This window comes from Uloborus diversus, chromosome 4 (assembly GCF_026930045.1).
Source record: "Uloborus diversus isolate 005 chromosome 4, Udiv.v.3.1, whole genome shotgun sequence".
Classification (NCBI taxonomy): domain Eukaryota; kingdom Metazoa; phylum Arthropoda; class Arachnida; order Araneae; family Uloboridae; genus Uloborus; species Uloborus diversus.
In genome coordinates this window covers 89,633,671-89,640,180 of record NC_072734.1, presented here as the reverse complement: position 1 = coordinate 89,640,180, position 6,510 = coordinate 89,633,671, and the positions used below count along the sequence as shown (strand labels likewise).

The window sequence follows — 6,510 nt, the reverse complement described above, 5'->3', positions numbered from 1 at the left end:
GGATTGAAATTTCCAACGCGAGAAGCATTTTTCCGCGAAATCCGAGTAAGTTCAATGTTGCCATGGCTTCCAAAATAATTCCTTCATTAATTATTGAAATTAAACGAAAAATAAGCTAATCTATAAAAACATATGTCAAAATAACTTCCAATTGTCAAAACATCAAAATGTTCACAAGATGCAAAAGGATTGAAATTTCAAACGCGAGATGCAATTTCCCGTGAAGTCCGAATAAGCTCAATGTTATTGTTATGGTTTCCAAAATATTTCCTTGGTTAACTATTGAAATTAAACGAAAAATAAGCCAATCTATAGAAACATACGTCAAAATAACTTCAAATTGCCAAAAACATCAAAATGTTCACAAGATGCAAAAGGATTGAAATTTCAAACGCGAGATGCAATTTTCTGCGAAATCCGAATAAGCTCAATGTTATTGTTATGGTTTCCAAAATATTTCCTTCGTTAATTATTAAAATCAAACGAAAAATAAGCTAAACTAAAGTAGCATATACTAAAATAACTTCTAATTGTGGAAAACATCAACATATTTACAAGATGCAAAAGGATTGAAATTTCAAAAGCGAGAAGCATTTTTCCGCGTCCGAGCCGAGTAAGTTCAATGTTGCCATGGTTTCCAAAATAATTCCGTCATTAATTATTGAAATTAAACGAAAAATAAGCTAAGCTAAGGTAAGCACATGTCAAAATCACTTTGGATTGTAAAAAGAATCAAAATATTAACAAGATGCAAAAGGATTGAAACCTCAAACACGAAAGCAATTTTTCGCGATAAATCATATCGAATATATATGTTCAGAAAATTGCACTAATGAAATTTTTTAAAAGAATTACAAGCACAATCCAAACAATAAATAAATTCAAGCAATAAAGAAACTTTTTATACTTTTTCAAGCTTTTCAAACACTAGAAAATGTGTGTGTGTGACCTCCCCCCCCCCAGAACTTTTCAAGGTTTTTCATGGGCGTACGAACTTTGTTTAACACGCGCTGCGGCGGCGTGCTTGGGAGAACAGTAACTTTTAACGAAATGAAAAACTTTTAAAATCTGATATTTAAGTAAAAACAATATAAAAGCGAACTAATCAGACCATAATGTTAAAAGTCTGAAGCGGACTTTACCATAAAACACGGACTTTGGCGGGAAAAGCGAACCATTTGGGAGCCCTGCACAGTAGGAAAGATAAAATGGCGGCTGCACGTGGATCGCGGAAAAGGCGGTAGCCAAAAGTCGAGGGGAAAAGTAAAAAAAAAAAAAAGGAATCGGAAACTGAAAATATAGGAAAATATAGGAATTATAGGAACTTTTTCAGAAATATAGGAAAATATAGGAATATAGGAACGCTGCGATGCCTGAATTTGGAATATATGTGAATCCATATGTAAACAGGCTTTGGTTCTATTTTGACGCCAATCGCTCCAAGAGGTGTTGATTTTTTTTTTTTTTTTTTGCGAATAAAAATATTTTTATTAATGCAACAATAAGAAAGATAAATCGTAATAGATTGTCGTCTGCGTATTTCTCGTGATTTTAATTGTATGGAAATGATAGGAAATATACGTTCGGATAAATCTGCAACGGTCTACCACTGACGTCACAGCTGCGTTGCCTTATGATGTCATCGGAAGGGGTGGAGCTACGTTTTCTTCAGCCGGTCTGAAATTAGCGGATTTACGTTTTTTTATTTCGCTTTTTTTTTTCCTTTTTCTTATATTTTTGTAATTTTACTGGTACGACAATGATGTGATACCTATTATTTCCACAGTAAATAAGAGATGTGCACATGGGTGCCGGCAAGGGGGGGGGGGGGGTGCAAGGAGGATTTCTTATACCTCACGGCTTTTGAAAAAAAAAAAAAAATCGAAAAATAATTTTCAAAAAACATTTTTTTATATTAACTTTTTTACTAGTTATTTATAAGAAATTTAAACATATATCACTAAGTTTTCTTTTATATTTAGGTGTTTATATTATTTTTAGGGGCATTCTTCATCCTTGACTTATAAAAACTAAATTGGATTAGTTAAACATATTGAAAAATTACAAAATATCTTAAAGAACTGCAAAATGCATCACGATTAAAATTATTCCATCGCTTATGTTTACCTGAATTGGCAAGAAGCCCCCCCCCCCCCCGTCGACTTTAAAAAATAAAGTTGCAATAATTTAAAAACAAAAACTTTTTAATACTTTTAAAATATTTTTAAGCATGTTTTTAATGATACTTAATAAGAAAGAAAGTAACTACTTTTACTGAATAAGAAAGAAAGTAAAAATAACTGCATTTTAAGCAAAGGGCAAATACAAAACTGCAGAAATACTGTGATCAGAAAAATCTAACTTTTGAACTGAATAATTAAATAGAAATACGTCTTAGAAGTCGCTTTAAGATAAATTAAATGAATAAATAATTATTCACATAATTTTTTAAAAATTGGAAAATAAATAAATAAATAAAAATTAATTTTAATTTTGACTATGTCTTTCGCAATCACGTGTATGTGTGTGTATGTAGGCGTGTGCGTGTAAGTCTATCTGCAGTCATGTTGTTGTGTGCAGGCGTGTATATGTAGGTGTGGGAGTGGTGTATGCAGGCGTGTGTGTGTGTGTGTGCAGGCGTGTGTGTGCGTGTAAGCCTCTGCGTGTGTGTAGGATATGGATGCAACCTGGAGACGGTGTCCGCTGGAGTAGCAGTATGGGGACTGGGGAGGGGGTGGACAAGGTGGAGTCCCTCCAAAAATCCACCGGTGGTGGCAAAAATAAAATCAAAGGACGGACGCCCAAAACGGTCAAGTGAGAACAATAAGCAATTCACAATTGCTGAATTTAAAAAAAAATGTAAAATAAAAAAGTTTATATAAATATGTTTTTGAGCAATCGCGGTTGTTTATTGTTTTTACTTGACAATAACTGATTTCCTTTGATTTCATTTTTCTATGCTTATGATGCAAACTTCTCTGGTGCACGGGCCTCCATGAGCGTGTCCATCTTCTTCAATGGTGGCGCCCATCTCCTCTGTTCCTCGGGGCTCCGCTAGCATGTTCCACCCCTTGGATGGTAGCGTCCATGCATCTCGAAATCGAATTATTTATTAACGAAATTTTCGATTTCACACATCCTTTTTAAGCGAAAACATTATCCAGCACGCAACATCCAAAACATAACATCCAGTATCAAGCCCCAGGCAATCATTTGAATTTTGAAGTCAAGAATTCAATTACAGCGTTGCGGTAAAATCCATTAGGGGGAAAAAGAAGCCCATTGAGTAGGGTCCCTAGGTAAATGATACAGCGACTTTTGCATGTTCTTAACATGTGGCCGTATTCTTCTGATCGGTAGGGCGTTGGATTCGCAACTGCAGGATCGCGGATTCGATGCGGCTGGTCGGAGATTCTCCGTGTACGCTAATGGTGACAGGTTCACGTCACGTTTAATCAGTCATGATCACGAAGACCTCCAAGTTTCCAATCCAAATCGACATTTCCGAGGGTGCTGGATCGATCAGGGATTGCCCGGCTCCTGGTCTGGATCAAGAAACTAAGAAACTTAACTGTTTTCAGGGTCCCATCTGACCAATGAATCCATGTGTAAGCGGTAGGTACGGGAACATGGGCGCCCATATGCATAATTTTAAAAATGGGGGGGGGGGGTGCTCAGATTTTTTTTTCACGGTTTAGCAGGATATTTTCCCCATAGAAACCGATTTCAGTGCAGATTAGACTTTTTGAAGTGTGACATTTTTAATAAATTATTCATTGGTGGCTATAGAGAAGAAATATTTTTACATTTTTGCAAAGAAAACGTACTAAAAGCAAGGATGTTCCAATATCAAAGGGGGGGGGGGGCTTGAGCTCCCATTTTCCCCCCTATATGGGCGCCCTTGACGAGGAAGCCTGGAGTGTAGGCTAGTGTTATTTAACAAGTTGATTACGGAGGTATTGCTATTTCTGTTACTTTAATCTGCTATTAATCTATTACCAAGTATTTGCTAGAAAAGAAAGTTACACTTCCATCTCATTTCATTCCCCCTCCCCCAAAATTTTAAACTTTTAAAAATTCAATCCTATATTTACAAGTTTATGCATTTAAAAACGTATTGCTAGCTTTGTATCCTTGAAATTAAAATCAACAAAACTTATCAACTAACATTTGGCACTGGGGTGCTAAAATCAGATGTTCCGGTCAGCCGAACGCGGAGCCCCCAGTGTTTAGGTTCCAAGCACACTTGGTACTCGTTTTATCGACAAGCTGAAGAAATGAAAGGTCGAGTTGACCGTGCCGAACCTTGGCATAAAACCCGGGTCTGCAGCGCAGCGAAACGAGCAGGGGACTGTTATTCAAGTCATCTTAGTTTATTCCATAAAATAAAATAAAAAAAAAAAAAAAAAAAAAACGAAACTTTGTCAAAAGCAGTCATTTAAAGGAGTTGGGATGCCTGAGCACAAATGCGATAAACTTCAGTTACGTATATTTTTCGTTTTAATCCATGCCTATGTTTCCTCTTATTCATTAGAAATAATTTGGATTTGGTATTACAATCTTGACTCTCTCCCCATCCTGCTCTTCCACTTTCATTGGTTTTTTGTCAGCTGTTTTATTTCACGGACTCTTAAAACCTATTGTTCCCCATAAACTTAGCTATTAAATTTTATTTAATTGCTAAAATAAAAATATAATGGTTGAGTAACTTAATAAACTTATTTTGACAATCGCCACCCCCTATTTTAAACTTTAATAATATTATTAACAAGAAATAACCAATGTTTTTTAGTATAAATAAACAGATTTTTACCGGATGTCTTTACATCCAAAAGTTCACAACTTTGAACTGAAAAAGGGGTTCCTGGGAACCCCGAAACACGTGTATTCAACACTCTATTTATTTGTGCTAATAAATGTTAGATATTTCCTGTTATTTCTCGGCTTAAAGGAATTAAATTATTTCTTAACAAAAAAATTCGTGATTTTTTTTCCATTTTTTTTTTCGTATACCGTTTTATTTTACAGAGAGATAAACTTAAAATCTATTTTTCCCCACAAAATAGCTAAAATAGATAAAATAAAAAATATTTTGGTAAATAACTTGAAAAACTATTCTTGATATCTTTTCCCCCCTCCCATTTTTCGAATAAAATAATCATATCTTTTATAACGCCAAATTTATGTCTTAAAAACAAATAATATTTTAATTAAATATGAAGTAAAACCATTATTGCTTTAAAAAATAAACGCCCTTTCTTTTTTATAATAATAATAAAAAGGAAATAAAGTTAAAAAAGAGAAATAAATAAATAAAAAAATATGATCGAAAAGCGAAAAGAAAAAATTATCAAACGCGAAAATCAACTAGCAAAGAAAACGATGTGACGTCAGAAGGTTAGGTAGCTCCACCCATTCTTGTGACGTCAGAGGTAGACCGTTGCAGATTTATCCGAACGTGGAAATATTATCTCAATGATTTAAAATTTTGAACTGTTGCCATCTTATGTTTGTTAACAAATAAAATATTTGTAATTCATTCAAGCAAGGCTTTTAAAATAACTTTCAATTTTCGCTCTTTGCTTTGCTTTTGCAATAATTCAGACATTGGGATAGTCGTCAAGTTTTTGCATGTGTCATTTTGTTTTTGTTGGGAATATTGCTTCCTCGTCAAGCATGGGGAGGGATCAGAAAAAAAAAAGAAAAATATAGAAGAAAGTTTCGTGATGGCCACAACATACTAGTTTGGTTTTGGTAGAAGAGGGCCCCACCTTGGCTTTCTTTCTGCCGCCCTGCACAGACTCACCACAGATCTTTTCACAATTTCTTTGACCTTACTTTTTTTTTTCAATACATAGCGATTATACTTTATTTGCAAACTAAAGTTTTCTAAAGAAAAAGAATTCACCACAAAAATTTTAAAATTAATCTGGGGCTAAACTTTAGAAATTTGGTTAAATTTTTAAAAAAATAGCTAATTTTCTGGCTAACATTTTGAAATCCTTAGCATGGGCTCTGCTTTGTATAGGAAAAATGTGTTTATGAGTTAAAGTTCAAGTGAACTGAAGTTGAAATGCCTCCCCTAAAAACAAGTACCAGGGTTGGATCTTCATTGCTTGCCCCCCCCCCCCAGTTATGCCACTTAGTGCATTAGAAAACTAATACTTATTATATTTTAAAAGCAAATTTTTAATGATTTCTGTATAATTGAAAAAATTGCTATGGTCAAAAAACCTTTGAGGTAATAATATTTGAGTCAATCACTGTTATAGAAATTTAATAGTCATTTTATTTTATATATGAAGGGTTTAAAAAAATGATCTTGACAATAGTTTGTTTTCTTTTTTTGATTAAAAAAAAAGAAGATAAAATATTCCTTTACAATTTTTGTACAGCAATCCATAAAATTCTAATGATCATTATTGCATATTGAAATTTACACTGATTACAATAAATGGTGATGATGAACTAATTTCCCCTAACTGCAACTGATGAGTATTCAAATTCCTT

At 33.9% G+C, this 6,510-nt stretch overlaps 1 protein-coding gene across 1 annotated transcript in view; it reads right to left on the bottom strand.

Annotated features, from left to right (window-relative positions):
• Positions 1-6,276: 6,276 nt before the first annotated feature.
• The window catches only part of LOC129221372 (transcription initiation factor TFIID subunit 1-like), a gene marked incomplete in the record, with an annotated part of 170,910 nt that continues 170,676 nt past the window's right edge, over positions 6,277-6,510 (bottom strand). The window contains 1 exon segment of the mRNA XM_054855844.1: positions 6,277-6,510.